Source organism: Cucumis melo, chromosome 2 (genome assembly GCF_025177605.1).
Source record: "Cucumis melo cultivar AY chromosome 2, USDA_Cmelo_AY_1.0, whole genome shotgun sequence".
Taxonomy (NCBI): Eukaryota; Viridiplantae; Streptophyta; class Magnoliopsida; order Cucurbitales; family Cucurbitaceae; genus Cucumis; species Cucumis melo.
In genome coordinates, this window is record NC_066858.1 from 20,691,312 (window position 1) to 20,702,023 (window position 10,712).

General features: G+C 45.3%; 1 long non-coding RNA gene across 1 annotated transcript in view; it reads left to right on the forward strand.

Annotated features, from left to right (window-relative positions):
• Positions 1-6,893, forward strand: part of LOC127148092 (uncharacterized) — a 19,690-nt gene extending 12,797 nt beyond the window's left edge. Inside the window, exon 2 of the long non-coding RNA XR_007818715.1 lies at positions 6,586-6,893. This is a non-coding gene — a long non-coding RNA (uncharacterized LOC127148092). The remainder of the gene's footprint in view (positions 1-6,585) is intronic.
• The last annotated feature ends 3,819 nt before the right edge of the window (positions 6,894-10,712 follow it).

The window sequence follows — 10,712 nt, forward strand, 5'->3', positions numbered from 1 at the left end:
GTACGATGGATCGAGGGGGTCCGCCAGAGGAAATGCAAGACTCAAGAGGAGTTCGCTCCTCAGCCTCAGATCCTCGAACCTACCACGACCACCATCCGCGGCCTATTTTCGTTCTCTTCCCCGCCCGGGAAGGTGGATCAAAGAAAGGTAGCTTTCCTTCTCTCCTGGACGGATGGCGGCTTATGTAGTGGTCGGCCTTCCTACCACCAGGATGCCTCCTTGGTCGAAGAGCCCCGATACTAGTACTAGGAAGGGCGCAGGAAGCAAAAAAAACTTGCGCGAAGGACCTTTTCTTCTCCGCCTTCTCCTCTCAAAAGACCAAGGGAGAGACAGCATCCCTTTCCTTCGGTAGCTCTTTTGCTTTCCCAAGGGTAGCGGTAGCTGGGGCAAAGCCCGCTTTCTTCGCTCCGCGAATGAGAGAGAAAGTCAGAGGAAAAAAGACGTTCTCTCTTTGCGAGGTCCGAAAGTGGAGAACGCATAGCATTCTCTGGGCACATAGGATGAAAGGTAAAGCTGCCCTTTCTTGGCGGAGTTTTAGGCGGCAAGAGACTTTAGGGCTTGTTGGAGGTGCTGAGCATAAGGAATCGAAAGCAGAGAGGGATCAAGGTAGCTTACCTGCCAAGCCGATAGGCGAAGGGCCGAAGGATGGAGCGTGCAAAGTCAATCGTGTACCTGTCGTGTGACCCGTTGGTCCTAAGCAATGTCCTTGCGCGAAGGGACCCACCTAGAAAAGCTCGCCTTTATGTTAGGGGGGGCACTAAAATGGAACTTCGATCGGATGCGGGTATCCAATCCCGCCGCTGAGATGTCAAGCGGATTCCTGGGCGTTGACGAATGGCCGGCCACCTTTGACGTTAGAAGAGCAAAAGGCCCGGGGCATAGCTGGATGAACCAATGTGAATGAGTGTCAGCTTCGTGACCCGAAGACGATTGGTGCTGACCACACTAGGTGCTACCGTGGTAGCAAGAGAGGCCAGGCGGTGACAATTGAGAGGTTCTCACTGAGCATTCCTAGTCACACGGGGAAGAGAGGTCAAATGGCAAGGCCATACGCCCGTTTGGCTCCTCGCGGAGTATAGCTCACATCCAAACAAAGATCTGATTGGGGAACGGGGCAAGGCCCATGAAGCTCCGGCAGAAAGGGAAGGCCTGCCAGGCCGTATGCCCATGGGTGCAGGATTCTTCGAAAAAGCGCGGGCTGACTCGGAGACCTGGGACCTTGGCTTAGGAAGGAATGAAGGGGAGCTCTTCTCGCTTTCTCCGCCAGTGGCTTATGTAGTGGGAAGGCCGGACGACTACACAGACTCTATACCAAGTCATGGAGCGATAGCGAAGGAGCGAGACCCATCAAAAAAGAATATGATCTGACTTTCAGTAGGTTCGGAGGCAGAAAGGGAACAAGAGCGAGTGAACTTCTTTCATGAGATCTTCATTCTCTCCCTTGTTCATTGACTGCTCTTCTTCTTTGTTTAGAGGTGATAATAACTCAACTTATCTCTTTCGGGGAAGGAGGCATTCGAAAGCCCGACAAAGGCCTATGATATGCCTCAAAAGAAAGTACGAAAAGAAGGAATTAAACTACCACGGACCGGTGTAGAAGTCACTTAGCCGTCTACAAAGGGAAAGGGCGTCGGTACGGAGTCACGTCAACTGTGGATATATACTAGTAGGTAGGCTAGTTGGAACTACGTCTGAAACTATGGTATGGACCGAGACTACACTAAGGAACAAGGAAGTCTCACAAAGAAGTCAAGGAACGAAGCTCTTTCTCTCTAGTTGGCAAGGCTTTTTTTTGTCTATTTAGAGAGAGGGGGCTTGAAGTTCTTAGGAAGAGCCGTAGGAGGCAGCTCACGTACGGTTCGGGAGCCGAGCCCCAGCACAGGGACTGAGGTCAACACTTATTTCATAGCCAGTCATAAATGTTCAGCGGGCAAGATGGTGATGAATTGCGATTGGTCCAAACCTTCGACCAGCGACTTATTGCGACCCGCCCAGAATGGCCATACATACTCAGACCTTATTCACATCACACAGCGAAGAAAGGCCGAATAGAAGGGGGCACTGGCTGCTTCTTGGCCACGCCCCCCCGCAACTAGATACGAGATACTTGATCGAAATTCTCAAATAGGAAATTGCATACCATTCGCCGATAGTAGTATATATAGGAAATGGGTACATGATAGAGAATCTCATCCAGGTCAAAGCGCAAAGCTGGCTCGAGCCGCAGGAACTTTTGCTAAAAGAATGAAGGACACCCCCTACACTCTCTCTTAGGCTTGTGCGGCTACCGCGGAGTGGGAAAGAAAGAGAAAGCCTATGATTCGAATTCCACTCAATCTTTCTGACTAGTTCTTTGTGTCTAGGCTTTCCTCCCGCCTCAATGAACAAGGGCTTCTCTTCCTTTCTGTATATATTGACTTCTTCTTTCCTCCGGTCTCTTTATTCAATGAGCTTTGATCCTTCACAGTCGCTTCGCTTCGCGCCTTGCCTCCGCTTTCTTCTGAAAGGGAAAGAGATCATGAAGATCGAATTCAGAGATCAAGATTCTCTCTTTCTTCTTTCCTTGTTCATTGATCTTTCTCTTAAGCCCACGTAGGGGTCAAGCTTCTTCTCTCCACTTCCTTTCCTTGCTTCTATCCTTTCCACTCCTACAGATAGGCTTTCTATGGAACTCAATCTTTCTTCCTTTCACTCAAATTCTTTGAGCCTGGGTGTCAATGTTTCTGACTCCTTCGGACGGCTTCAAACCTTGAACTTCATCTTCCTTTAAGCCCTTTTAGTAGGTTCAGAATCCAATGGCCCTTGTCAAAGAAAAGAAAATACGGACAATAAAGAGGAAGACTGAAAGTTGACTTTCACCTTGAGGAGTCTGAAGAGCAAGGACAAATGGTTCTGATAGAGAAAAAAGATCGAGACCTAGATGAGAGCAGGACAAAGAAAGACCAAAGGCAAGATTCAGCACTCTAATTGGATACGCCAACCAGCACTCACTATAACCGATGTTCGTATAAGAATCTAGTTTCTCTATTCTCTTGTTCGTAGAAAAATCTAGTTTCTGGATTTTGGCTATCTGATAATCGATTTAGGAATTTCCTAGAAAATCACATGAAATTGCAAACCAAATTGTGTACAAACAAAGGCGGTGCAAGCAATATGCGCCGGCGCGATTGGTTTTCAGGCAAAAATACATGGTTTGACCACTAAAAAGACCACCCGAACAAGCGATATGCGCCGAAAGGCCTATATCTTCCCCGTTCAAGTGACTGACGGCGACTGCTAATGAAAGAATGTCATGAGAAAAAGTGGGCTGGACACAATGGTTGGCAACGAAGGTACGCTCTACTGAAAGAGGGTGACTACTGGCCGAGCCTTCGGGATGAGGTGATGCAATTTACTAAGACTTGTCTTGTATGCCAGCTTAATATGAAGCGAAGGACCAAAGTGAGCGGGTCTATGTGAACCCTTACCTGTGCCCTCAAGGCCGTGGGAGAGTGTGTCCCTCTCTTCCTTTTAGTCGAGTCACTTCGTCCCTCTCCTTTTAGTCGAGTCACTTCGTCCCTCTCCTTCCTAACCTCACTCGAGCCGCTTTCGCTTTTAGTGGTCTCATTGAGAATCAAGTCAAAGACTTTGCGGTCCGGAGTCCTTTCAATATTCTTTGACTTTATCAATGAGCTCCTCTCCTTATCAGTCGAGCCTCTATCTGAATTGCTTCTACGTATTCAGACCGGAGAACAAGCATCAAGAGAAGCCGCAAGAGTCTGACGAGAGAGGGGCTAAGCGAAGCAGCAAGAGTCTGACGAGAGAGGCGGAGTAAGGAGTTGACGCTCGACAACAGAGGATCTCAAGAGCTAACCTTCCCTTTTTGAGTAGGAATAAAGGAGAGAGCAGAGCGGTTGCCGAAGCCTCAGATCTTGGAGTTGAATCAGTGGTGGCTCTTGATGTATAGGTTATCATCGGTTGAATGAGGAAAGCGTAGAAAGACCTGAAAGTTGGAGAACAAGGCGGAGTAGGAGTTGAGGGATATTGTTTGAATAAAGTCTCAATTCATATATGAATCACTATATTCTCTGAATTCGAACTCAGTACAGGAAGAGGAGAATCGGCAGCTCTACTCTCTTTCCGAACAGTCTAAATAGGGGAGGGGGAATCTCTCTAAGGAGAGGTTGCAGCCCACGTAGCGGTTGGGTTGAGAGACCAGCGTAGGGCGGGGATTGGACTTTCCTCCTCCTTTTTTTTTAGGTTTCTTTCATGATGAGGCTCAACTTATAGAGGGTTACGGGGAATCTGGAGTCTGAGAATACGGGAAGCATTCGAACTTTCTCATTCATTATCTCTTTTTCGGGCAAAGATACAAGGTCTCAAGGCAGAGGTCTTTTCATCAGTCTCGCTCGGAGGCTCAAAGATCATTGAATAAAGTCAAAGAAAGTAGCTCGGTCAGGATAGGTATTCGAATATGCTCGACGGGTAAAGCCTTAAGGAAGGCAAGAGGTAAGCACTACACTATTGTCTAATAGGTTGAGTTTTGGTTCTCCCTCTTGAGTACCCGCCCGGGACGTCTTTCTTGTGCCTGTACTGCCAAGGGAAGGTGCCCCATATAGTTAACAAGACTTCTCCCCTTGCCCAGTTTTCCGGTTTGGGGACAGGGTTTGCTGCCAGAATGAGATTATGAAGAGTGAAAAGCAAAAACAAAGGTCCAGGCTCAAAGATCATTGAATAAAGTCACTAAAAGACTGGCGTCGAGACCTCCCACGTAGCGGTAGAGGAAGGAAGCCATTTCCAGCACGAGCCAATCGAGAAAGCCGAAAAAAGTAGAACACTTTCCGCACGAAAGGGAAAATGCACAGTAGAAGGAGTTTCAGAGGAAGAGCATAACCGATCCAATTCAGAGCTGACGCGCGGGTCTTTATCCGAGACAGATGTAGACCCGAAGGCTCGACCGGCCGAAAAGAATCCCAGTTTCTAGGGCGAACAAGTAGGTTATTTGTCCAAATTCAATGTGTTAAGCAAATGACAACGGAGAAAAGTCATCCATTCATTCTTTGTCAACTCCTTACGGAGCCTCCTTTCCTTTGGACGTAGAAGGACTTGCGCTTGCACTCCTTAACACTCCTGAAGAGCTCTTTCTCATATTACATTTCACCTTTCTTTGTCTTTGAATGCGCTTGGCTTCTAACCTTTAAGTAGGTTAAGTAGGTTTAGTAGGTTTGCAGTCTCTCTTCTTCTCACCCTATTTAGTAGTAGGAGATGTAGTGCCTCCAGTTCGCTCTTGATTTCTTTTCTGACTTTCAGTAGGTTCGTCTCCTCTGGCTGATTATCTGACTTTCTCGTCTTCTTCCTTGCCTCCAGTTGTCGCTTCCCTTCTAGCCTCCTTTATCGTCTTCTGGATGAGGTAGGATCCATTTCGGAGCTAAGGACCAAGTAGGGGAGGCAGAAAGGTATGAATGAGAGTCCGCTCTCCTGAGTTCAGGTTGGGGGCGAACGACTTCCAAGGAGAGGCGGAAAAGAATTTGCGAGGATCGATCACGAAAAAAGGGAATGAATGAGAAGTGGAAAATCAGTGTACTCTAAGCTAGGGGTGAAAGGGCTTACCCGAGAGGCGAGTTGGAGCATTACTTCTTGTATTCTGTATAGGTGTGAATCGCTTTCTAGAGTAACTGAAAGAGGAAGTGCTACCGGGATAGGATGAAAAACTAAGTAGCTCATTGGGTTGGATCGGGTAGAAGGCTTTACCGAGTTGAAGCAGCGAGAGGTACTCATATGCAACAAAGAGAATACGAGGTGTTCAGCCCCGAGTGGGAAAGGTGTGAATCGCTTTCTTTGGAGAGGTGCAGGAGAAGTAGCTTTAGATTATAGATCAGCTGTGCCTTATTCATGATAAGGCCTCGCCTTAGGCTTCTTTCTCTTTGATTTCTTGAAAGAAATTAGAATGATCGGTTGAATCCCGTATCCTCATCAGTCTCTTAAAAGAGGTCCCTTTGACTCCGTCACTGAGGGAGACTGACAGCCAGAGTCAAGGATAGGTTATCGCGAAACCTACGGGTTGACGGAATTTAAGAAGAAAGGGAATGAAAGAAGAGGTGTGAATATCGAGACAGAGTTCTTTTCATAACTTCCAGAGTCAGACTTCCACTTCGCATGAGAAAGAAGAAGTTCAGTTTCAGGCGGGATAGGGAAGATCTCTTTGAATAGTATTCTAAGTTGCAGCATACGAAGTTGCAGTTGTTTAAGCTCTTTCTTCAGTAGCTGCTTTAGTTGTGGAAGTTTAAGCGAGACCAGCCTAATTTTTTTCATATGGATTTCGATCATTCTTTGATAAGGAGTTCGCAAATTCTTTGCTCCTCTCCTTATTATTTTGAGTCGAGTTATTTCTAAAATATAAGGGCTATAATGAAGGAGTTTCGCTCTCAAATTCTGAGATCAGTCTTTGATCCTTATCATTTGGAGTCGTCCGGAGGGCGCGAAGCGAAACGACTGTTAAGGAGTGGTATTATGAAATAGCTCTCCAAATAAGGAAGGAGAGGGGAGAAGCGAAACGACTGTATCTAATAGGAGTGGTATTATTCAATAGCTCTCCAAATAAGGAAGGAGAGGGTCAAAGAATTTGAGGCGAAACGACTGTATTATCATAAAAGAAGGAGTGGTATTATTCAATAGCTCTCCAAATAGTAAGGAGAGGGGAGAAGCGAAACGACTGTATCTAATAGGAGTGGTATTATTCAATAGCTCTCAAAATAAGGAAGGAGAGGGTCAAAGAATTTGAGGCGAAACGACTGTATTATCATAAAAGAAGGAGTGGCATTATGTTTATTTTATATGGATTTCTGAGTCCTCCGGACGACTCCAAATAGAGGAGAGGGTCAAAGAATTTGAGGCGAAACGACTTCATTATTGAAGGAGTGGTATTATTCAATAGCTCTCAAAATAAGGAAGGAGAGGGTCAAAGAATTTGAGGCGAAACGACTGTATTATAATATTAATAGGAGTGGTATTATGAAATAACTCTCCAAATAATAAGGAGAGGGGAGAAAGCGAAACGACTGTGAAGGAGCCCTTTATTTGAAGAAATCACTCTCCAAATAGTAAGGTTCGAAGAAAGTCGACTGATAAGGAGAGGAGAGGGTCAAAGATGAATAAAGAAAGCGAAACGACTGAATTATCATAAAAGAAGGAGTGGTATTATGAAATAGCTCTCAAAATAATAAGGAGAGGGTCAAAGAATTTGAGGCGAAACGACTGTGAAGGAGCCCTTTATTTTCAGAAATCACTCTCCAAATAGTAAGGTTCGAAGAAAGTCGACTGATAAGGAGTCAATGAACAAGGGCGAATTCCTTATTCTTAACAGGAGTGCAACGAAAGAAATCCATATAAAGAATAACCTACGGACGGACCCTTAATTGAATCCATATTCATCTGAAAGGATCAAAGCTCATTTCATAAAGAGAAAGCGAAAGTCCTTATCCCTTATTAGGAGTGCAACGAAAGAAATACATATGAACCTCCGGACGAGTCAGAAATCCATATTCATCTTCAAGGTGCGAAGGTACTCGTAGTTTCAGATATAGGAGAGGATCAAAGAATTATCGAAAGGCGAGGCGGAGTAGGCGCAAAGAATTTTCGAGTCCTTATCCCTATTAAAAGATGAAAAGGATCAAAGCTCATTTCATAAAGTGAACCTCCGTCTTCTTTTTTCTAAGATTTCGAAGGAAAAAAGCCGAGGCTCGACTGATAAGGAGAGGAGTTGCGAAGTTTGAAAGGAAAAAAGGATCTCTGAGAATTTGCTTAACACATTCATTCCTTCCTTATCAATGATCCGACTATCCACTGAAAGTAGAAAAGGAAGACAAGAGAATAATCCCACGGAGCGGGGAAGTTCAAGGTTTTCATAGAAAGGAAGAAAAAAGTCAATGGAAGTCCTGGAGCCTCCTACCCCTTGTTCATTGAGGCCTTCTCCGCCTCCGGCTTTCTTCTTCTGATTCTTCTGAACTTATGATTTTGAAATTTCTTGTTCTTGAATTAATGTAATGAATGAATGAAAAGAATGGCGGCTAAGACTGCTTGGGCTAAGAATAAGAGGAGCTTTTGGAAGGGGATTCTGACTATTTCCTTTCAAAAGGATGGCTAAAAAAGGCTTTCGCCGATGAATCGCTAAAGGATACCAGGAATAAGACAAGTTTCAGACAAGGGGCGGGCAAGTAATGGCACAGCGGGGGTATACCCTGGGGGATTGAACTGGGTTAGTGAGAGCTAGGGCTAAGTCGCGAGTACTTAGATAAAGTAGTCAGTCACTAGGTGAAGCAGTATATTCTTTTGATCCAAAGGCACCTCGGTACTTCCATCCGCCATCAACAGGCCTAAGCAGGCCTAGTAGCTTGCATATTCCCGTATGAGTAGGGTGATTTCTGACTTCCGTCTCTGATTTCGTCCCATTTTCAGTAGTTCCTTAGCTTAGTCAAGTAGGGGATGGGGGGCTGATAAGCCGTAAACAAAGCATTCTATTCATGAATCCAGGGCGTACGTCAGTCAGAGAAGTCTTGGACAAGACCCCACTCCGCGGTGAGGTTTTCATGAAAGAGAGAGAGAAAAAAAACATAAGAACTCCACAACAAGAGAGATCATGAAAGAACAAAGAAAAAGAGAAATCCATGAACAAGGGCTCGACTGAAAGGAGAGGCGAGACTGAATCAATGAACAAAGGTTTGAGTTCATTCTTTGACTTCGGAAACCCTTAAGGAAGAAGACGGAGAATAAAAGGAAGAAAAAGAAAAAAGCCTATCCTTCTAAACCTACTTAAAGCTTAAAGGAAGAGAGAATGAAGGAATCTGACAAGAACATCGATCAGTCGCTTCTCAAACTTCTTTCTTCTTTTGATTTTCATCAAGTAGAAAACTATTCTGGTTTTCATTCTCACTGAAAAAATGAAGTAATTCTTCATCATGATAGGATAGATCGACGGAGAACTCAGACTAAGAGTTCTCAACTTCGTGTACCATACAATTAGGCTCATAGAGGACGGACAAACTCCCCCGATCTCGGGAACCGCTCCGTGGGGGGGGGATCGAAAGAGCCAATTGACCAAGAATCGGCCTCATACGACCGAAGCAAGAATGGCCCTCATAGGGCATTGAAGAAGAAAGAGAAGGGGCCTTAGCCTGATGTACCCTTCCCCGTATTCAAGGATATGGTTCTGCGGGTCAAGGTCCGTAATGCAATCCCCGCTCTCTAATTAAGCTAGGACGGACCGGGAAGAAAAATGAGTCAAAAGGGAATATCCAACTAGAACTAGAAAAGCTCGAACTACTATACTAAACCGCTACCTACGGGCCGAGTCTCATTCATATGCTTTTACAATAGGCTAAGATTACGACCCTGAAGGACCGAGTGGGCTGCCTAATCATACCCAAAGACCATCTCTTTATCAAAGAAAGAAGAGGCTCGGGATGCGAGCCCTTGTTCATTGAGGCGGTTGGGAAGCCTCATCCGCTCGTCCGGAAAGGTTGAAGAAGGTTTCTGCTTTTCTTGCTGCAGAAGCTGAGCCTGCTCTCGTCGTTTAGCTAGACGAACCTGAATTGACCGCTACGTGGGCTACTTCCCTTTTTACAGGGACAACTAAGGGTACTGCCACAGGGATGAATATGGAGAAAGAAAAAGCTCCAGATGAGGCTCAATGAAATATGATCAGTCTCTCATTCATTCCTAAACTTCTGACGATCTCCCGTGATTCAGAGGTACGGAGAATGAAAGGGGCAATGAATCAATGAAAGAAGAAGGGTTGACTGACCACTTTCCGAATCTGACCAAGGGGAGCGATTCGAATGCGACGAATTTGTAGTTTTCCCCTCTTTCTCCGCATCTTGATTCCCTTTCCTCTAAAAGGACTATTTACCCGTCCAAGGATAAGTTGAGTATCTGACTGACGATATCAGATTTGGAGTCCATTTTGTCTGATTTCACGAAAAAAGTGAGAGCTAGCATAGGCCAAAACCTTGCAAAATAGCGATTGATTCCGTATCCAACTCCCCAGAACCTACGGCAATCAAAAAAATCAGACGAGACTGCTCCGTTAGGAGTCTGAAACCGGAGGATAGGCTTTCCATTTTCATTCCACAGGTTCATATTCCATTTCATGACGACTGTAGGACGGAGTGCAAGTTGTAACTATCTGATTCTTTCTTTCGCTTGTTCATATCAACTTATTGGCCGCGCAAGCAACTTTGACTTAGCCAACTAACTACTTATATCTTATTATATCTTCAGAAAGGAGAGATCAGACTCCTTATCTTCAAAGGAAAGCGCTTTGATATGGAACTAGGACCTTCAGTCAGTTCTTTCGTGGAAGAAGGTTGCTCGACCACAGTCCATAAAATCTAGAGGTTGCTCGACCGCTACGTGGGGGCCGGATTGAGTTCAGACCACACCCAAGATCATCCCCATATTAAGCTACGAAGGTTATGAAATAACTCGACTGAAAGGAGAGGCGGAAAGAATTTGTGGAATGAAAGCGAAAGGACTTATCCTTCAAAGGATCAAAGAATTTGAGAAATCCATATTCACCTTCTTCCGGTCTGGAGATTGGAGATTGAGCTCGACCCTAAACTAATGGGTGCTTTACCCAGCGGATTGAATATGCTTTCCCATAAGAGGGCTAGTAGGGTCCGGAAGAATCAGTCTCATGAGTCAGAGTTAGAATCAAACGAAAGGGGGCAGGGGAAGGA